We start from the raw sequence: 23,179 nt of genomic DNA on the forward strand, positions 1-23,179 counted from the left end.
TTCCGACGGCCGCCGGACTCTGTCCCTCCTCTCCACACTCCCGGCATCTTCCATTCCCAGTAATGCTTTGCGCCAAAGACCACTGCTGACGTCACTCTTGCGAGAGCACGACATCATCATTGGTCTCTGGCGCAAAGCATTACTGGAAACGGAAGATGCCGGGAGCGTGGAGAGGAGAGAAAGAGTCCGGGGGCTGTCAGAAGGTGAGTATATCACTCTTTTTTATTTTAATTCTATTTTTTACAGGTTGATGGTACCCAGGGTCTGGAGGAGATGACCCACGGCAACCGTTGGGAGATCAGCGGCTAGCGCCGCTGATCTCCCAATGGTAGTGGTGGCGTGCGTCCTTCGAATTCTGGACTGCACCTGCGCACTGCGCCTGTCCCTGATTGGTCGAGGCCTGGCGACCGCGACCAATCAGCTACGCGGGATTTCGGTTACAGACAGACAGACAGACAGAATAAGACGATTATATATATAGATGAACGATTGAAGAGGCATGAAATATTGCTTCTTCTGCCTATCCTGGCCCGCATGATAAAAAATACTTTAGCTTTTATCCACCGTCTTAGCTACATATGCCATGATTCTTTGACCATACATCACGAAAGGTGGCAGATAAAATTAATGTTAAAGTAAAATAAAATACATTCACATAATATAAAAGTTTTTTGAGCTGTATATTATGTTTATATAGCTTCACATTGCTGGGTGTCTATAATTGGGCCCTGAACCTGCTTCACCCTTATTCACATTGCAGTCATTTTTGGCACAACGCAAGATTTTAATACTAGAGGTTAGGACCGTCCCAACTGGGTACAGTTTGGCACTGATGAATGGCTTTTGCACATTTTTTTTTATCAAAAACAGTATTTACTACATACCCTATGATATTTATATGCTCTATTGCTTTTTACTTACTTTTAGCAGAGTAGATCTTCATCTTTTGCTTCAGTCATAGGACAATGAAGCATGACTTAGGCACAGTTTTGTGCATGCAACTCACTTAACGCAACATCCTTCTAGAAAGGGTAGAAAGGGTTAAAAGAAACCATTTCCCATGGTTTGCATTAAGTAAATCTATTTCTTGTTCTTTTCATATATTTTGCTGCATATATTTTGTATGACATATGGCAATTGACATTTCTTAGAATTTTTTTAGACATGTAATTATTATTTTATACGTGATCTTCTATACTGTTTTATAGACTTGTTATATGACTTGGAAGACAATTATAGCTATTTCTGTGCAAATCCTACCAGGAACTACAATATTTTATAAAAAAAAAATATGTCTAGTTGCTCGGACTTGCCAAATCCATACACTCCCCACTGTCTACTTTTTCCCAAGATGACCCCTTGATTTACACCATGGTCGGGAAATAGTGATACTTTAAATTTGATACAGATATCTTTACCTGACCTTTGGATGAACCAATTTAAGCCTCCGAGATGTGGTCAAAATGCCATGAAGAGACACAGAAGAAATATAAATTGTTTTCTTCATCAGCCGTGCTTTACACTGGGCTTGAATGGTCCCCTACTGAGCTCAACAGTACGAGAAAAGAAGAAAATATTGATTTGGGACTTGATTTGCAAATCTGTTCAAAACAAAGAAAAAAAAGTAACCTACAGGTTCATAATTACTGTGCACACGGCTTGTGATTGGGTTTTCCAACATAACAAATTAGCTTTCATCCAGTCCTTAGGTAATAAGACTACGGCACATTCACCTTGAATGGAGCATTCTCCAGATAGCAAGATAACAATCATAAAAAAAGAGTTCTCTGACTGTCAATGTAGAGTAATGTAGAGTAATTATCCAGCTTTTGGAGCTGTCATATTAAATTTTATTTTAAAAGAATCGTCTCAAGGTGGATGTTAAATGTATCAGTAGGATTTGCAATAATTGCCCAAATGGGGTTAGTCTACCATCAGAACAACCAGAATGCAGGAGTAATAGTAGTAAGAATATGTTGTTTTATTTTGGCAAGAATATACTTTTTCGCGAGGCCTTACATAAAGGGTTAAAAAAGTGGCCTCCAGTGAACCTCAATGCAGTTTACAGGAAATTATAGTGGATAGTGATAACCTACCAATGCGACTGTAGAGATTATATGCCTATAAATTATTTTTATTATTTAATGACCTTTGGCTTGTTCTCAAGCCATGGCGACTTGATGCATGAGCGTTCTGTAGGAAGAAGGATCCAAAGCAAGCCTAGACAGGTTCACCAGTCTCTTCTCAGTTGTCTTGATAGTTGATGGTCTTTCTCTTCACCTTCTTCCTTTGATTCTTCAGACCATGATGTCCTTCTTCAGTTCTTCAGTGATTTCTTCTCCAGAGAGCTATGCTTGGATACTGTGAGAAAATACAAGAGGCACAAAAGAGTAGATTAATTTAGATCAAGTCTATCAGTGTGGACAAAAAAACTGACAACTGACATCCTTGCTGCTCAAAATGATTGAGAGCCACACATTTTCTTTCATGTTTGCCGCACAATGACATGCTAATGTGGTATGTTTTACCTTGAATTAACATGAACTAGCGGACTGACAAGAGTAGTTCAACACTCATATCTGGTATAAATGTGATAGGTAATATAAGATATTATATCCTGATAGTTGAAGGTGGAATTTATTTGTTCTGGATGCCCCCAGAAGAAGCTGGTGGCAAAACGTGCGTCAGGGTGAGGGGACACCAGGAGCACACTTCTCTCCACAGGTAATTAATTTTGTCCTCTGCCTTCAACACAGTCAATCACTGCCTACTGTTACAGATTCTTTTTTCCCTTGGCATGAAAGACATTGCCCTGTCCTGGATTGCCTCATACCTTTCTGACCGCACATTCAGTGTTTCCCACTCCCACACTACCTCCTCATCCCGCTCTCTCTCTGTTGGAGTCCCCCAAGGCTCTGCCCTGGGGCCCCTACTTTTTTCCATCTATACCCTGGGCCTAGGACAACGCAAAGTCCCATGGCTTCCAGTACCACCTGTATGCGGACGACACTCAGATCTACCTCTCTGGCCCAGATGTCACCTCTCTGTTATCCAGAATCCCGGAGTGTCTATCAGCCATATCCTCCTTTTTAACCTCTCGCTTCCTAAAACTCAATATAGGCAAAACTGAACTCATTATCTTTCCTCCATTTCACGCATCTTCCCTACCCGATCTATCTATTAGGGTAAATGGCATCGTGCTCTCTCCCGCACCTGAAATCCGCTGCCTGGGAGTAACTCTCAACTCTGCCCTGTCCTTCAAACCACACGTCCAAACTCTTGCCACCTCCTGTCGCCTCCAACTCAAAAATATTTCCAGAATCCGTCCCTTCCTCAGCCCTCAATCTACTAAACCTCATGTACATGCCATCATCATCTCACGCCTTGACTACACTCTCCTCTGAGGCCTCCCTGCTAACTCTCTTGCACCACTCCAGTCTGTCCTCAACTCTGCTGCCCGTCTAATCTACCAATTCGCCAACAAATCCAGTTCAAACTACTAACACTGACCTACAAAGCCATCCACAACCTTTCCCCTCCCTATATCTCTGAACTAATCTCCCAATATCTTCCCTCACATAAACTTCGATCCTCCCAAGACGTCCTACTCTCCTCCACACTTATTCGTTCCTCACACAACTGCCTCCAAGATTTCACCCAAATCTCCCCCATCCTCTGGAATTCCAAGCCTCAACATGTCCGATTATCCACCACCCTCGGATCCTTCAAACGGAACCTGAAAACCCATCTTTTCAGGAAAGCTTACAGCCTGAAATAACCATTCTGCCGCCTCACCACCGCCCGAGCTGCCGCCTCATCACCACCAGAGCTGCTGCACCCCCGACCTTCTGTCTCTTCCCCACTATCCCGTAGAATGTAAGTCCGCAAGGACAGGGTTCTCTCTCCTCTATGCCAGTAATATCTGTAAACTCGTAAAGAGCTGGATATTGACTTAAAGGGCCACTTAATATGGTGGTAATGGTGGTTTCCGAAAGGAGCCACTCCTTGGCTGGGTCTTTCCCTGGAGGAAGATCTGGCTAGTCCCGTGTTTGAGACTCTTAAATGAGGCTCCACAGACTTTATTTTCATATTCGTATTTCCCAGGGAGCAATGCACCTAGGATTTCACTGATTGAGCGCCTTTGCCGGCTACCACAGTGTTTTCTTTGACTGGTCTCCGTGAGGTCAGTGATTGTTTCGTGATGTTGGTCTACTAGGCATTGCTCCCACCTAGCCAGAATCCACATGTTGATGTAAGTTTTGCTATATCAACAGCATACGCAAAAACATGCTGCAAAGTGACAGTTACATTTTTGGGATTCCTAGTTCTTGGGAGAATATGGCTCCCCAGTTCCCTCTTCCCTTTTAAAAAAATTATAATGCAAATGGGTAAAATGTCTCCCAAAAACCACATAGACCATATACTCGACAAACCGCATTTGCAAGGATTAATAAAAAGGACACAAGTCTGATTAGTTTTCAAAACTACTGTTTTTTACTTGTAGTTAGAATTCCAATAAGTTATTAGGAGTACAAGAAAGAATATGAAAAAATATTTCACAGATAACTGCCAGGATACAAGGCAAATTATTGCTGCATAGAATGGCCTTCAGAGCTGGTATCACTAGTAAGTTCTATGAGACAATCCAAAACACCTTCTCCTGGAGTAAGCTGCATAAGTTGTAGATCAGCTTAGAAACCTTACATCACCAAGCACAATAACAAGTACTGGATGAAGTGGTGTAAAACGTGATGCGACTGGACTCTGGAGCAGTAGAAATGTATTCTGTTAAGTTATGGATCAAGTGTCTCAATCTGACATGTGATGCTGAATTCCAGGAGAATATTGCCTGCTCGACTGCACTGTGCCAACGGTAAAGTTTGATGTCGGAGGGGTAATGCTTTGGGGATGTTCTTTAAGGAATGGTCTAGGAACCTTAATTCCTCTGAAGGGAAATCTCAAGACTTCAGGATCAGGACAAAACATTTTGTACAACTGTAGCGTCTAACTTTCTGGGAACAGTTTGGGGAAGGGCTTTCTTTGTTCTACATGAATGAGCTACTGTCCACAAAGCAAGGTTTATAAAGGCGCTAGAAATATGCCCGATGCAGTGCAGTGAAATTTAGACGTCACCGCTATTCCCCGTGCATGCGCAGTAACAGCAGCTTCGTTACTGCACAAGGATGGATAGAGCGCGCAGTGGTGGCTGTTACTGCGCATGCGTGGGAATAGCGGTGATGTCTAAATTTCACCGCACTATATACTATTTCTAGTATATACGTATATGTATACCAGGCAGAGGTGTATATAGGATATACAGGGGCTATATATCACTGTTCTGCAGGTATGTGTACGTATTATATACATATACACACACATCACATGTCATCCGCCTCCACCTCCCCGTGACTCCATGTCAGCAGCAGCTGTGATCCAGCCGCCCCTTCCCCCCACACAGTCCCATCCAGCATCTGACTTACCCTGGCCTGAGTTCTTCCTGCAGCAGAGGACAGTGGTGCACAGCTGGCCGTAACTTGTCACCGCCGGAGACTACAACTCCCACAATGCACTCTAGAGTTAGAATTCAGCAGGTGTACGGCAGCGCCCCCTTGTGTTCAGGATGAATAATGAGATGTGCAGGGAATTAAGGGAATAATGCAGAACAGTGATACTGTCTGCTGAGCGTGGAGTTGTGGCTGTAACTGCGCATGCACGGGAATTGCGGCCACGAACCGCACCTGCGCAAGTGACACTGCCACGGTGCCTTATGGGATTAGGGGACAGTGGCCAGGAGTCCCAACTGGCAATTATTATATAGGACAGCTGGAAGAGTTTTGTGTGAAAAAACTTTCCCATCCGCAAAGACCTCTGACCTCGACCAAAACCACCTTTGGTTTGAAGTAGAAGATCGTGATCCCACAGATCAGTGTATGATCTCAGAAATGTGACAATTTCCTTAGATACCTCCAAAACTTTAGAAAGTCCTCCCAGTAGAGTTGAAGTTGCTGCATAATGTAAAAAATCCACAGTAATGCCTATGAATTTAGGATGATATTAAAGCCTCTGTAGTAGAATGTGAAGCGCAGCTGCTCTAATTCTTTTGTTCATGTAGTGAATCACTATGTCATGACTGTGAGGATTAATTTAATTATGTATCTAGGTAGAGAAAAGCCTTCAATAGATATCCATGCAATCTGTGGCACACTGTTAGTAATTCTGCCTTATTTTTCAGCAGGTTCTGAAAGTAAGCCCAAACAAGGACTAGGTAGTATGAGAAGTGATTTATCATATGATGTATCACTAGTGGTGAATTCCTCAAATGCATATAATTTCCTATTCTTAGGCTCACATATGAACTGGGGCTGAAATTCAGCCCTGGCATTTGAAATCACACAGGCCCCTGCTGTCCCCGTCCCCAAGCACAAGATATATTGGATATATTACCAAATTACCCTGCATCGAGGAAAGCAAGATTTACTACAAGACCAATATTTCTAATGATACCTCCGTCACAACTCTAAACAGTATGAGTGTCTTGAGAACACCGACTCTGTTATCAACGTAGCAGACAAGGTGGCGGACACCACCAGACTGGCCCTTCTTGCATTTGCAAAAATTGCCAGATGGCCAGTTCGGCCCTGATTAGGATACACCATCAATTTGTTGCTTGCTTCCTTTTTATTATGTGCATCCACATGTTTTTTATATACTGTCTCTTCTATTGCAAATCACAATTTTTCTGTTAATAAAGTGAACATTACTCTAGTCACAGCTTCTATTACAAGTTTTATGTTAGGGACATCAGAACGCACTAAATATTAAATAATAGAAAGTGCGTTCGCCCCCCGGGGTCCACCTTGCAGTAGGTGTTAAAACCGCTGCTAGACAATGGCAGACGCGCTATATGGTGGTATAATGCGCACGCATTCAACGTCACCCGATGTACGCAGAGCGGACTCTGTTAACTCACAGAGGTGCTGTAACATAAACATAAACACCGAGCCTGTTAGACTCACAGGTCTCAGCGAAATTACACGCACGGTATCAGGTCACAGGACAGGGTCCAAGACAGGGGTCGGTGTCCGTCTAGACCTACCGTGCGTGCGGCGGCGCTACTGCGGACGCCGGTAAGTGCTGCTGAATGCAGCGCGGCGGCAGACACAGCCGCTATGCGATAGTGCTGTGTGAGACGTGACACCACCGGACGCTAGTGTAGAGGTGCGGTGTGCACAGTGGCCTAAGGTTTACCACTGACTGGCGCTGACTCATTCTATGGTTCCCTATCCACATGCGTAATATCAGAGGAAGGGGAATCTTAATAAGTCAGTCACCAGAGTCATACATCCATCACCATTCACACATTTAGCAAGAAGAGTCTATACTAGCGCATGGCCGAGCGGCCATGTGGGCCTTTTATAGCCATGCACTGCCAGGACCTTCCAGACCTCTGAGATGGACCAATCAGATCAGGAGAAGGACCTGAGGACGTGTCTTCCGATCTCCAATGGGAGATCGTCTCGTGGGCATGTCCAGTAGCGGGATGAGAGGACTTAGCTGCTGGAGTGGCTTGCTGCAGGACAGCCTGCGCTGCTACTGCTGACCCCTGAGGTGGCAGCAACAACCAGTCCTACAGAGCTGGTCTGAGCAGAGTGTCTGGGATGCTGAGATTGCTGTGCAGGGTCCTGAGCGGTCGGTGGAGAATTGGAGACCACTGGATGCAAGCCCCTTGATTCCCACTGTGCAGCTTCAGGAACCCGACGCCTAACATTTTTAGTTGGTTAGCAATAAAGAGAATGGTGTTGGGACAGAAAAGCCCCTTTACTCATCTATTCTTGGATATGAAAATAGTCGGACACCCACCAATGTGAAATAGGCTTTTAATTTTGCTATGCTGGATATTCCATTTAAGATTCAAACAAGCAAATACAAATTTCAAATGATTTTTACGCAGCATTGATTTATTTCAAACTGTTTTGTATTTGTCACATCTATAAATGTTTATTGTACATTTGTGTTTTTCAATGTTTTATGTTTGTAAATTGTTATATTTCAGCATTATCTGTTAACATTCATTCTACTGATAAGTAGCAGCAGGACGGTCTCAGCAGCCTGTCCCAAGTGACTGGCCTCAGGCATTCTGCAACATTCATTGTTTTGTGCCTGGGTAAGCCAAGTGATTTCAATATGAATAGTAAAAACAGGTGTGTAAAATAATTGTTTACAGGAATTAGCATTTCATAGAATGTAATGAGAAAAAGAACATGTACGAAAATGGCCAAGAAGGAGCGCACATTCCGAGGAAGTTGATGGTACACCGGGATATATTCAGACACAGGATGTAAAATAAGTCATAAAGCATATTTAATATATGATGGATAAAAGGGTATTACAGGTTTTCTATACAGTTGCTTGCAAAAGAATTCACCCCTTTAGCATTTTTTACATTTTGCTACCTCACAACATGGACTTTTTCTGTTTTTTTTCTTTTTTTTTTTGAGGGTTTGAATGAGTTCATGTGAAGAACATGCCTACAACAGTGAACATTTGTTTTTGTTTTGTTTATTGTTTTTTTGTGAAGCAGTTAAAAATATAGGACAAAATAAGTGAAAATGTGAGTGTGCATAACTGTTCACCATCCTAAAGTCAGTGTCTTATAGAGCCTCCTTTTATGGAAATTACAGTTGTAAGTCGCATTCGCTAAGACTTTATGAGCTTTCCACATCTTGCCACTGGAATTTGTGCATATTTCTCAAGGCAAAACTGCCCCAGCTCCTTCACAGATTTTCAATTGGATTAAAGTCTAGTTATTTGACTAGGCCACTGCAAGACTTTTACACGAGTATTGCTTTATCAGTATGCTTTGGGTCATTCTCTTTTTTTGAGGTGAACCTCCGTTGCAGTCTCAAATCGCTGACATACTGAAACAGATTTTGTGCAAGAAAATTCCTGTAATTTGCATCATCCATCTTCCCCTCATCTCTATTTTCCCTGTCCATGCTGTTAAAAAACGTCTCCAAAGCATGATGCTACCACCACCATGTTTCACTCTAAAGATGGTGTTCTTTAGGTAATGAGTTGTGTAGTTTTATTGCCAGACATAGTGCTTGCCTTGGTGCCAAAAAGAAACATTTTGGTCCCATATGACTACTTCACCTTCATTCACACTTTCGGGGAGTCACCCATGTGTCTTTTGACAAACTCAAAAGGAGCGTTACCTTATGTGTGTAAGTAAAGGCTTCTTTATGCCCACTGTTCCATAAAGACCATGGTTTTGGGAGTGTATGGTTGTATGGAGAGATACTCCAGTCTCTGCTTTGGAATTTTGCAGCTCCTTGAGGGTTACATTTGTCTCTGTGCTGTCCCACTGATTAATATCCTCCTTGCACAGGCTAAGAGTTTTGGTGGGCAGCCCTCTCTTGGCAGGTTTGTTGTGGTACCATGTTCTTACTATTTCATGACAATGGATTTGATGGTGCCCCGGCGAATCATCAGAGATTGGGACACTATTTTTATAACCCAACCGCGACTTTTACTTCTCAACAACTTCATCCTTGACTTTCTTGGAGATCTTCTTGGTCTTCATGGTGTTTGGTTAGTGGTGCCTCTTGCTTAATAATGTTGCAGCCTATGTGGCCTTTCAAAAAAGTGAAAGTTTATATACTGACCAACATGTGACACTTAGATTACACACAGGTGGACTTCCTTTCATTTAGTATGTGACTTTTAAAGGTAATTGCACCAGAAAATTTTAGGGGCTTCATAGTAAAAAGAATGAATGCATATACACATTTTTAGTTATTTGATCCCATACATTTCATTTATGCCTATATTTTTCTCACTTCCCCAACTTTTGCTGTAATGTAGCAAAATAATTAAAAAGCCAAGACGTTGAATACTTTTGTATGCCACTGTATTTATTAAATGCACATTCAATACATAGATATGATAAAAACATAAAAACAGAGGTGCCTCAATGAAAAGGGATCTCAGTGAAAGCCTATGGTTATGGATGGTAAAGCCACATGAACCATAAGTGCATAAGATGAAACTGGTGCTTGTAAACCACACTTCCTGGGGGAGCAAAACAAAATGTGAGTTGGGGTAGGGACGTGATGCCTACATTATAATTTCTGCAGCTAGTACAACTTCTATCCTGCTAGGTAATTACATATTCATACTGATATTACAACCCTTGCTGCTCCACCATTCCTTATGATTTGCACACTTAATGAGAAACTGAGTATCTTGTGTTTGTTAATAAGCACTAGTCCCATCTTATGCACATATGTTCATGTAGCTTTACCATCATACCCATAGGCATTAACTAGGATCCCTTTTCTGTGAGGCAACTCTGTTTTTATGCTTTTACCCTATGTATGTGCAGTGTGCAGGGGAACCCAGTACATCGGGCAGAGAATTGGGTCCTGGGTGTCATCATCTCCATAGGTGGTCAAGGGGAATTAGATCCCGATTTATTGCTGGCCTCTTTAGAACACTCCAGCGCTTTGCTTCCATGCATTTCTGGGTGATTTTTGTGTATGTTTGGGGTCAATATCCTGCTGACAGAACCATTAACTAGGCTGCAAAGTGAGCTTTCTGACACTCTGTACTACATTGTGACCCAAAATCCTTTGGTAATCTTCAGATTTCATAATGCCTTGCACAAAGTCAAGTCACCTCGTGCCAGAGGCAACAAAAATAACTCCAAAACATCTTTGAACCTCCACCATATTTGACTATAGGGACTGTGCTATTTTCTTTGTAGGCCTTATTCTGTTACCGGTAAACAGTAGAATGAAGTGCTTTCCCAAAGAGCTCTATCTTAGTCTTATCTGTCCACAAGACAGAAGGATTTTGACTTACTCATGTACAGTTTAGCAAACTGCAGTCTAGCTTTTTTGTGTCTCTGTGTCAGCAGTGGGGTCCTCCTGGGTCTCCTGCTGTAGCATTTCATTTCATTCAAATGTGGATGGATTGTCATTGCTGACACTGATGCACCCTGAGCATTCAGAACAGCTTGAATTTATTTTAAATTTAATTGGGACTGCATATCCACCATCCAGACTATTCTGCATTTTAACTATTTGTGAGGGACAAGGAAGAATCCATTTTGGATTATAGCTTCAGGACATCTCCGTCCGCTCCTGAAATGTGCCCCCACCCCTGCTTTCCCCCAAGTAATAAAAAGCAATGCAATGTGTTCCTTTAAAAAACTCCAGGAAAAAGCTCTTTGAAGCTTGGTCCCCACCAATTAGTACCAGGATGTGAGCTCTCTGCAGCAACAGCCAAACTAGATTTCTTTTTACTGACTCAAGCACATGGAGACATCCTGGCACTATAGGTCACAGCAAGGCTCTGAGAAATTGAATCTGGAAAATGACCTATAATAACAGAATGCAATATATCTGAGACTAGCCAAGCACATAATTGGAATCAACATTCCTTCCCCCACATGCCCATGCCTAGCAGCCATCTGTAGCACTCTGCGTTATTGAGTTATAAAGCATAGCTATCAGGAATTGAATATGGTTGGCATATTTAGTCTCTATGTGCAGATAAAATCCAGCGGAACCCAGTGATGGCACCGCCAACCCATTCAGAGCTTCAGGCGGAAAGTTATGGGCCATCCAAGGTTCTGGACAGAAAATCATATTCTCAGATATGAGAGGAGAGAGGCTGTACAAGCCAAGGGTTGGGAGCAGATTGTGGGAGCGAGCAGCTTATGGGATATAAGGCAGCCCCTCATTTTAGACTTAGTTTTCAACTGACAGGAGGATCCTTTCCCTGTTGTGGCCAAGGAATGATTGTAAATAAGATTTGGGCCTGTGATCCATCAGCGCCTCCCTGTGGTCACATGCTACATAACATGGTAATTTCAACCTATCTATACCCTATTCTTGTACTACACTCCTGACTGTATACCTGTATATTGTTCTTGTAAATATATACGTGTATATTTCTAGTGAGCCTTTTCAGCAATTAAATATAATATTAATCTTGGGCTGCTCTTTTATCTCGATTCACGAATCCCCACATCCGCAAGCTCGCTCGTCTATTATACGCTACCCAGGTTGGTTTCTGACCTTATATAAGCCTGATCTCAGATGGGGCTTACGTCGAACGAGGGACTGGTGGCAGAATATCAAACTGTTTTAGTGAGGAACTCTGGCAGTGACGGCCGGGAGGTTTATATATATCCCCAGCCTGGACTAGTGATGTATATTCCCCCCTCACTGGGAGTGCCTCAATAACTCGTACCACTAAGGGAAGCCTTTCCAGTGACAATTTGCCCTCGGTGCAGTTCCCTGACTGACCTGGGGCAAGTGGTGGCACCAGAGAGCCGATCCCTGCTAAGTCCTTCTCTCCCCTCCCCCCAAGGTGAGTGAAGTCAACACCCCCTTCCACTGTGCAATCCGTCACACTATTTATCAAATTTTCTCAGCCATTCACGTCCAGGCAGATAAGCTACAATGCCATGGATTGCCAGCTTCTTAAATTATGATGCGCACCGTGGACAAAGGAACATCAAGATCTCTGGAGATAAACTTGCAACCTTGAGATTGTTAATATTTTTTTTGGTTCTGAAGTCCTCAGACAATTTTCTACTCATCTCTCTGTCCTCCATAATTAGTGTGGCACACACAGACAGAATGCAAAGATTGAAGCAACGTCTCCCCTTTTTATCTGGTTTCAGGCGTGATTTTCATTTTTCTTACACCTGGTTCTTACAACAGGTGAGCTTGAACGAGCATCACATGTTTAAAACAAAGTTGTTTACAAACGTTCCAAAAATTTTGTCCTGGCCGTTTTTTAAGGTTTTCTGTGAAATTATGTCCAGTTTACCTTTTTACTCTTTTTTTTCCCAACAGATACAAAGAAAATAAACATGTGTATAACAAAATATTTGTAATTGCAATAATTTTCTCAGAGAAATATTTCATTTTCTGAACAACTTCAAGGGTACCAACTCTTTCGGCCATGGCTGTATATGTATTTCTCTTGGACTTTTGCATTCACTTTCTCTTTTTGGAATTTAGTCAATTTTCCCACTTTTTAGTAATATATTTAATGTTGGAAGTGCTGTCCTCTATTTTCCTGCTTTATCACAAGAAACTTTTTTGTGTATCTATTTTACTATCCTAGCCTAAACCTAACTCTGTCTTAGCCTGGTCCTAACCTTAACCATAGTCCTAATCCTAACCCTAGTCCTGACCCTATTTCTAACCTTACTCATACTGCACAAACTTCTAATTATAGTCCTAATCTTAACCTTAAAGGGGTTGACCACTACTAGGAAAACCCCTTCTAGAACTAAATGTTTGGTCCCAATAAAATAAAAAAAATCTATACTCACCTCCTGTGCTGGCTCCGTTCCTGCTGTGTTGGAACTCGCTCTCTTCCTTGCTTTCATGCAACATTGTGACACATGACCCCAGCAACCAAACAATGGTGGCGCAACTGTCCCCACCTATGTACGGATTGAACATGAAGACGAAGTCTGGGCTGAAGTTGCTCTCTGACTTACTTTTCATTTTCAATCCATATGTAGGCGGGAACAGTGACGCCGGTAATGATTGGTGCCAGGGTCACATGTCAGAACACCATACGAAAACCCCAGGGAGAGCAAGTACTGATATAGCGAGAACAGTGCCAGCATGGGTGGTGAGTAGAGGTTTTTTATTTAATTGGGGCAAAACATTTGGTTCAATAAGGGGTTGTCCTAGTAATGAGCATTCTCTTTAAGCCTAATTACAACCCTCCCCCTAGCCTTTTTCCTAGTTCTAACTCTAACTCCATTGCTACCCATGATCATAACCCCAACATGAAATTTGGTGGCATAACATAAATCAAAATTTAAAGTTTCTTATATTTTTTTCTGCATTGGACACTTTTTTTAAAAAATTGGGAAAATTCACCAAGTAGGTCTTTATCCCTTCACTCAAGTGAACAAAAAGGAGAGAAACTGTGGGAAAGCAGAGTGCAGCCTTTCTTATCTCAATTGTTACTTATGCAGAGAGCAGCAAACAAGATGGCTTTATTACAGGTTACTGCGCCCTGAATAGGCAGCGACTTATATGTGAAAACTATATTCAGTATGCCATAATATTTATTATCTTGGTCGTTGTCTGCACATAGTGAACAGTCAAGGAGAGTTGTTCTCCGCATAGGATCCTGAGGCTCTGACATAAATGTCAAAGCAGACCCTGGCTACTTTAATCATGTAGACCATCAGCCAACATGCAATAGATTGCTTAAGTAAACCATTATGTAGCTCTTTGTCAGATTGAATAGATGATAAATGTGTGCAAACTGTAAAGCGCTACGGAATATGTTGGCGCCATATAAATAAAGAGAGCAAGAGAAACGTGCATAATTACAACTAGAGAAAATATCACTTTCATTTGACTAACCTACAATTTAATATCTGAATGCAGCTGATCTGTGCAATCTGATGTGTGGTGAACAAAATATGGACATCTTGTGGTGCAATTCAAGTCTAAAAGTACACAATACAAATGAAGCAATGTAAATGCTGGATCAGTAAACTATTAATGCAGCAAGTTGACACTAGTACACCTTATGCAGATGTAGTGTATATAATGTAGGTATACTACGATAGCTTTTCAGCATAATGAGGTGATTGCTTTTGTGATTTTTACAGTATAATTTAGCAGGGCTGCCACTAGGAATTTTGGGGCCCCATACTGGCAAATTTTCGGGGGCCCCTTGAGACTCCGCCCAGGCTCCACCCAGCCCCGCCTCCAAACCTCAAACTGTCCACAGTCCCACCGCTCTCTCTTGGAAAAAATCCACTTCTCACCTATCACACATTAACAGTTCCCATCACCAGATCACACATACAGTTGGCAGCTTTTGTTTTGGCCAAAATATTTTTTTAAGCCGCCACCATTACAGGGTAGACACTTTTGGCCGAGCTCTACTCTACTGTAACCTATTAAATATTTGTTAAGATATGCAATACAATTTAGGTATATTTTTATTTATTTTTCAATTTTTAAAAAGACCAATAATATCACATACAAGGAACAAATACCGCCACACCATGTTCAGACCACATATTACCACCACATAGTGACTTATAATACCACATACAAGGAACAAATACCGCCACGCCATGACCAGACCACATATTACTACCATAGTGTTAGGCGTCAGGTTTCTGCGTCTGCTCTGCAGGAATCCAGACCCTTACATTCTGCGGTCTCTTGCTGTTTATCTACCGCAGAGGAGATTGCCTTGCAGCAAATCTCTCCAGGGGCTAAGTCCCTCTGTCCTCCTACTGAGCATGCTCATGAGACGATTTCCCATTGGAGATCGGGAGTCATGTGCTCAGGTCCGGCTCCAGATCTCATTAGTCCATCTCGGAGATCTGGAAGCTTCCGGATGGTCCCAGCTGCTATAAAAAGCGCGCATGGCCATTCCGCCATGCGCTAGTATAGTCTCTAGTTGCTACTGTGTGAATGATTATGGATGTATGATTCTGGTGAATGACTCATTTGAAACCTCTTCCCTCTGATATTACGTATTAAGCTTAGAGTCAGCGCCAGCGCACCACTACTACATCATCCACAGTTGCTAGCATCCGACATTGCGCTTGCGTACTAGCTTTGTCGTCTAGCGGCAGTGTCTTACGCCACGCTGCAGTTGCAGCCCTCCTTGGCATCCGCAGTTGCGACGTCGCACGCACGGTAGGTCTAGACAGACGCAGTTCTGCAGTCTTTGGCTCTGCTCCTTTGACCAGATACCGTGTGTGCATTTACTCTGAGTACTGTGACTCCAACAGGCTCAGCCTTATTGTATTTGTCTTTGTTGGCACATCTGTGACTTAACAGAGATTGCTCTGCGCACCTGGGTGACGTTTAACCCACGTAAACATTTCCGCCATATTGCTTGTCTGCCACCACTTAGCAGCAGTCATATCATCTACTGCATGGTGGATCCCGAGCGGCAAATGCACTTTATTATTATTTTTATTTAGTGCGTTCTGCCTTTCCTAACACATAGTGTCCAAATAATATCTCATACAAGGAACAAATACCACCGCACCATGACCAGACCACATATTACCACTACAAAGTGACCAAATAATAGCACATACAAGGGACAAATACCACCGCACCATGCCCAGACCACATATTACCACCACATGGTGACTGAATACTACAATACTGATCATTAATAAATAAAATAATACTATCACCATAAGTAGCATTATACACAGGAGATCTGTATTTAGTATGCAGTGTCTGTGTACAGGTAATATGGTGATCAATGTCATTATAGACAGGAGCTCTGTATATAATGTACAGGTAACACAGTGATCACTGGTGACAATATACACAGGGCCTCTGTATATAGTATACAATGTATAGTGTCAGTGTACAGGTAACACACTAACTCACCAGTGATGTCTCTAGGTGAAGTCCTTCATCCTTGCTTTTCATTCATCCAGCACAGATCGCCATCTTCCAGCCAGGACTCGTCTCTGCAGGAAATAACACAGTTATCTAGAGCTCGCACACATTACTTATTTTTTCCCAACTTCTACATTACACCACATGAAGAAAAAAAGGTGACATAGTGTCGCTCTGCACAGTAACAGGTCCGCCTCCCATTTAAAACAGTATCCTCAAAAAATTAAATACATCACTGTAGTAATAATATCCCTTAATTAGCCCCTATCGTAATAATATCCCCCATCCTGACCTCCGTGTGTCTCATTCCTGGCTTTATCCATATGTTCTCCCATCCTGCCCTCAAGAGTTTCCATTCTTCCCCATATGATCGCCATTGTATCCATCCTGCCCCATGATCCTGTGCGATCTGTCTTCAACCCTGCCCCATCTTTCTCCAATCATGCCCCGTGTCTCGCATTCTGCCCCCATGTTCAGCATTCTGCCCCAGTGTCAGGCCCAGATTGGTAATATAACCAACTGGGCATTTTTCCGCTGGGCCGCTGTCATGTGGGCCGCGGGCAGCAGCGCCCGCTCATCTGGCCGCTTGCCAGCTGATGCGGCCACTGGCTTGGCTGTTGTTCCTGCCGCCGGCCCTCTGCAGGCACGGCGTTTATAGTTTCCAACCCTCCCGGGATTTTTCTATCCTGCACTGCAGGGAGATAAGCCGCCATGACCCCCCCTACGCACCCCATCCTCACCCGCAGCCACTCACAGCGTCGCTTGCCTGCTCTCTTCTCTGTACACAGGACCTGTGATGAGGTCACAGCAGGGAATGAGTCAGTGGTCACATGATCAGGAGCTGAGTCCAGACCCCTAATCATGTGACCCCCTGACTCCGCCCCTCCTGTGACCTCATCACAGGTTCTGTGCGCACAGCCCTGCCTCTTGGTGTCTCCCGGACTCTGCTGTGCTGGTTGTCATGGTGCTGGATGAGGGAAGTATGTGTGGGGTCAGGAGGGGTTTACAGGGTAGATGTAGCAGAGCTGTGTGTGTATGAGGTTTACAGAGCAAAGCCAGGTGTGTACGAGGTGCACGGAGCGGAGTCGTGTGTGTACGAGGTGTACAGAGCGGAGCCGCATGTGTACGGGGTCTACGGAGAGGAGCCATGTGTGTTTATGAGGTGTACGGGACAGAGCCACATGTGCGAGGTGTACGGAGAGGAGCCGCGTGTGCACGAGGTGTACAGAGCGGAGCCGCATGTGTACGGGGTGTACGTAGAGGAGCCGTATGTGTGTGAGGTGTACGGAGAGGAGTTGTGTGTGTACAAGGTGTACAGAGCGGAGCCAGGTGTGTACGAGGTGTACGGAGCGGAGCCGTGTGTACGAGGTGTACAGAGCGGAGCCAGGTGTGTACGAGGTGTACGGAGCGGAGCCGCGTGTGTACGAGGTGTACGGAGCAGAGCCGCGTGTGTGCGAGGTGTACGGAGCAGAGCCGCGTATGTACGAGGTGTACGGAGCAGAGCCGCGTGTGTACGAGGTGTACGGAGCAGAGCCACATGTGTACGAGGTGTACGGAGCAGAGCCGCATGTGTACGAGGTGTAGGGAGAGGAGCCGTGTATGTATATGAGGCGTACAGAGAGGAGCCGGATGTGTACGAGGTGTACAGAGCGGAGCTGCATGTGTACAGGGTGTACGGAGAGGAGTCGTGTGTGCATGAGGTGTACGGAATGGAGCTGCGTGTGTACGAGGTGTACGGAGAGGAGCTGTGTACGAGGTGTACGGAGAGGAGCAGCGCATGTGCAAGGTGTACGGAGAGGAGCCATATGTGTATGAGGTGTACGGAGCGGAGCAGTGTGTGTAAGAGGTTTACGCAGTGGAGCCGCGTGTGTACGAGGTGTACGGAGAGGAGCTGTGTGTGTACAAGGTGTACGGAGTGGAGCCGTGTGTGTACGAGGTGTACGGAGCAGAACCGTGCGTACGAGGTGTACGGAGCGGAGCTGCGTGTGTATGAGGTGTACAGAGCGGAGCGTGTGTGTATGAGGTGTATGGAGAGGAGCAGCGCGTGTGCGAGGTCTACGGAGAGGAGCAGCGCGTGTATGAGGTGTACGGAGAGGAGCCGTATGTGTGCGAGGTGTACGGAGCAGAGCCGTGTGTGAACGAGGTGTACGGGGCGGAGCCATGTGTACGAGGTGTACGTAGCGGAGCCGAGCCGCGCGTGTATGAGGTATACGGACCAGAGCCGTGTGTGTACTTGGTGTACGGAGCAGAGCCGCGTGTGTATGGGGTATATGGAGCGGAGCCGTGTGTGTATGGAGTGGAGACATATGTGTACGGGATGACGGAGCAGAGCCAAGTGTGTGTACGAAGCATACAAAGCGGGCTTTTCCCACGGACACAGCAGTACACGGCAGAGCCCTGAGGAGCATTTTAAAACTTACACATGACGTTCCACCGGACGTGATGTGCTGGAAGCTGACCGGAAATGAGATAATTTCATGAGGAGATTGTGACGGAACTAGGAATGCTTCAGATCCATCACCATGTCCTCCTCCGACAGCGCAGACAGCAGGATCGCCTTGGAATCGAGGATACCGGCCATGTGAACGGATCATGATATGTCCTGCATCGGAAGGCTCAGGTGGGCATTACAATGGGAGCCGGGCTGCTATAGTATCTTTATAGAATCTTTCTTTATTTCTTTCTCTCCTTTTCTTTCTTTCTCTGTTCTTTCTTTCTCATTCTCTGTTCTGTCTTTCCCTCATTTTCTTTCTCTCTCTCTGTTCTTTCTTTCTCTCTCTAATCTTTCTTTTTTCTCTCTCTGTTCTTTCTTTCCCCTTTCTTTTTCTTTTCTCTCTTTCTTTCTTTCTTTCTCTATGTTCTTTCATTTCTTTACTTCTTTCTTTCTCACTGTTCTGTCTCTGTCTCTCTCTTTTTTTTCTTTCTCTCTCTGTGATTTCTTTTTTCTCTCTCTGTTTTCTCTCTTCCTTGGTGCCAGTCAGTGTGCCCATATTGCCAGCTACTGTGCCCTCAGTACCAGTCAGTGTGATCAGCAGTGCTAAATGGGTGTGGTTGGACGTGGACATGGGTGTGACTAGTTGCGAAATGGATGTGGCCGCGGCGTGGCCTAAAATTTGCAGCGGCGCGATGCGGGCGCCGCAGTCTTTCTCCCGCTTTTCCCTTCTTCAAAAGTTGGGAGGTATGATAGGGGAGGCTATGACCAGGGGGTCTGGTTGCCCAATGGATAACAGTTCTGCCAAGAATTCTGCCACCGTGCGTACAAAAGGGGACAAAGCTTTGGGAGGAGTACTGCAACTAAAAGCAATAAATAGGACTGAGCTGAATTACTGGGCACAGCTGTGACTACATGTTATATAGTCCTGTTAATCTCCTCTCACTTCTTGTAACCTACAAGTGTACAAAGATATTATATAGTCACCATGTGACTAGTGGGCCTGTGTAACTTCAAATGCCAGGGCTGAATTTTAGTCCCAGTCCGGCCCCGCCCAGCGTCCAGCAATTTGCCCCAGTGTCCAGCATTCTGCCCCAGTCTCCAGCATTCTGCCCCATGTCCTGCATTCTGCCCCAACGTCCAGCATTCTGCCCCAGTCTCCAGCATTCTGCCCCATGTCCAGCATTCTGCCCCAGTCTCCAGCATTCTGCCCCAGTCTCTAGCATTCTGCCCCATGTCCAGAATTCTGCCCCATGTTCAGCATTCTGCCCCAGTCTCCAGCATTCTGCCCCATGTCCAGTATTCTTCCCCAGTCTCCAGCATTCTGCCCCAGTCTCCAGCATTCTGGCCCAGTCTCCAGCATTCTGCCCCATGTCCAGCATCCGGCCCCATGTCCAGCATTCTGCCCCAGTTTCCAGCATCCTGCCCCATGTCCAGCATTCTGCCCCAGTCTCCAGCATTCTGCCCCATGTCCAGCTTTCTGTCCCAGCATCCAGCATTCTGCCCCATGTCCAGCATTCTGCCCCATGTCCAGCATTCTGCCCCATGTCCAGAATTCTGCCCCATGTCCAGAATTCTGCCCCATGTCCAGAATTCTGCCCCAGTCTCCAGCACTTTGCCCCATGTCCAGAATTCTGCCCCATGTCCAGCATTCTGCCCCAGTCTCCAGCATTCTGCCCCAGTCTCCAGCATTCTGTCCCATGTCCAGAATTCTGCCCCATGTCCAGCATTCTGCCCCATGCCCAGCATTCTGCCTTATGTCCAGCATTCTGCCCCATGTCCAGCATTCTGCCCCATGTCTAGCATTCTGCCCCATGTTCAGCATTCTGCCCTATGTCCAGCATTCTGCCCCAGTCCAGCATTCTGCCCCATGTCCATCCAGCATTCTGCCCCAGTCCAGCATTCTGCCCCATGTTCAGCATTCTGCCCCATGCCCAGTATTCTGCCCCGGGCCCCCACGATCGCCGCTGTCAAGAAAACCAAACAAACAAAAAAAAAACAAGTTCTCCTTACCTGGCCGCGCTCCAGCGGCGGGCGAGTCTCCGTACCTCCAAGCTGCTGAAGCGCGCTCTAGCCGGCGACTGACACTGACATCAGACACCGGTGAGGTGCTTGCTGCGGCTGACGACTGTTAACTATTGACGTGCGAGCTGGCGGGCCCGCATGTCAATAAGGTTTAGCTGCCGCAGTGCCGCGCTAAGGGCCCTTGTTTACCTGCCGGTAGGGGCCCGATGAGCAAAGGAGACCTGGCCTGATGTGGGCCCCCTCTGCCCACCGGGCCCCAAACGCCTGTCAGGGCATTAATGCCCTGATGGCGGCCCTGTACTTTAAATGTGAATAATAAAGTTGAACAAAACATTTGCAGGACCCTCTTCCAGCTGCCATGACAGTAGTCCATTGTTGTTGAACCAGAGCCCCGCAAACCTCCTCCTACCTGCTAGTTTCTTCACATCTCTTCTAATCAGTAGGCTACTGCAACACCACATGTATGTTGCACCTCAACAATACTGTTATTACCAGGCTACTAATCAGAAGAGATGCTGGGCATCCTGTCAGGTAGGAAAATGTAGAGCTCTGTACTGGTAACCACAAATTACTGACATGACCACTGGATCCGGTGCAGTGAATATTTTAGCTTAACTCTGCTGTCAGACTAATTTATCTCTCTCCTCGCTACTCCTCCGCTTCTCCCTTCTGCAGGTCTCTTCACTTGCTCCCATTTACCCAGTGTGTCGAGTTCAAACTACTAATACTTACCTACTGTACAAAGCCATCCATAACCTTATCCACCGTGTATAGGGGAGAGCAAAAGGGTAACAATGTTTTAAACTATTGACTTTCAGGTTCCATATCTCACCACCCACTGCTGCTTTGATCGTGAGACTACCATCCTTTTATAGACAATCATTTTGGCTATCTCATACATAAATTTGGCTTGCAACTATTTAGCATGTGATTAGTTATGCAGATTCTTGTCATGTCACTGCATTGTTATTGTTTTGCTCTCGGTGATGGTAAAATATTTTTCTTCCTGAATACTTCAAAATACAACCTATTCTCACATTTCCTAATAACTCAGTGTATTATTATGTTAATTCCTAAGAAAAACGTCATTGCCTCAAATTAAGGAACAGCACTAAAGACAATTTCCTAAGAAAAGAGAAACGGCATCATCCAGCTCATCGATAGTGGTCTCTTGGACAATAAAGCTGCCAAACTGTAACATGTGAGCACCATGACAGTGAGAAGAATACAAAAAGAAGTCTGTCCATCCATTCCAAAGGCAAAAGGTGGATATCCAGACAAAATATCTGTGTCATCCCTAAGTCTATCAGTTCTGGAGCAACAAACATGGCAGTGGAGCTGGTTCGTATGCATCATAATAGTGAAATCACAGACGTCCATACAAGCTCCGTGTGACACACATTACATAAGTCTGGAATGGTGAACCGAAAAAAGATAATGAAGTCTCAACTTCAATGCTGTTGTAAGAAGCATCGATTCTAGCTTGCAAACTAGTAAGAAAGTGGACATGTAAAGATTTTGAAATGAGTGACTTGCAGCGATGACACGAAAGTCAATAGACTAGGCTCTGATAGGTATAAATGGGTCTGAAAGAAACAAGGGAAAAAGGGGCTAACGGATTGAGAAACTGAAGGAAATGTCAAGTTCATGTCATGATCCCAGTGCAAGTTTTTGAGCTGCACGTCAGGGGTTAATGTCTGGAGCTCAGTGCAGGTTTTGACCTGCACACCTCGGGTTAATGATTGTAGACTCTTTTTGGTTCAGATGGTTCTTAAACTCCTGGGAAGCTTCAACCCTTGTCAGTTATACTTTTGCCTTTGGCCAAGTGTGGTGACCTCCGTGTGCCTGTGCCTGCTCGTTGTTATAGCTTGTTTATATGGTTCTGACCCGGTTATGCTCCCTGTTGTGAGTTTGCCTGTTGATTCTGTACTGCGCTATCCTCTCTATGTATGACTCGTTGCCTGTTATCTGACTACTCTCTGCTCGCCCCTCTTGTACCTCGCAGCTATCTCTGTGTATGACTCATTGGCTACGTCCTGACTATCCTCCCTGTCTATGCCCCTTGGTAACTTTGTCTCACAGTTAACCTGCTAGGAGTTCTCTTGCAGCTCCTAGCTTTCTGGAGCTTAGGCGACGCCCCCAGCAGTCACGTGCTTCAGGTCCTGCTGCTCTGAAGTACGCATCCACTCGGCTGCTGCCCACTCCACAGGTATCTTTGAACACAGTTCGCTTTACTCAGGACACGCGCACTGGCTCAGTGAGCAAGTTCAGTGCGGTGTTCCTGAAG

General features: G+C 44.9%; 1 long non-coding RNA gene across 1 annotated transcript; it reads right to left on the minus strand.

Annotated features, from left to right (window-relative positions):
• Positions 1–1,963: 1,963 nt before the first annotated feature.
• LOC141098834 (uncharacterized) lies at positions 1,964–17,237 on the minus strand. Its single transcript, XR_012234366.1, has 3 exons — positions 17,177–17,237; positions 16,425–16,507; positions 1,964–2,361 (listed from the first exon to the last, which is right to left on the minus strand). It is a non-coding gene; the product is annotated as an uncharacterized lncRNA (long non-coding RNA).
• Between the last annotated feature and the right edge of the window lie 5,942 nt (positions 17,238–23,179).

Source organism: Dendrobates tinctorius, unplaced genomic scaffold, assembly GCF_039654945.1.
Source record: "Dendrobates tinctorius isolate UK_male_01 unplaced genomic scaffold, ASM3965494v1 ptg000095l, whole genome shotgun sequence".
NCBI classification, from domain to species: Eukaryota; Metazoa; Chordata; class Amphibia; order Anura; family Dendrobatidae; genus Dendrobates; species Dendrobates tinctorius.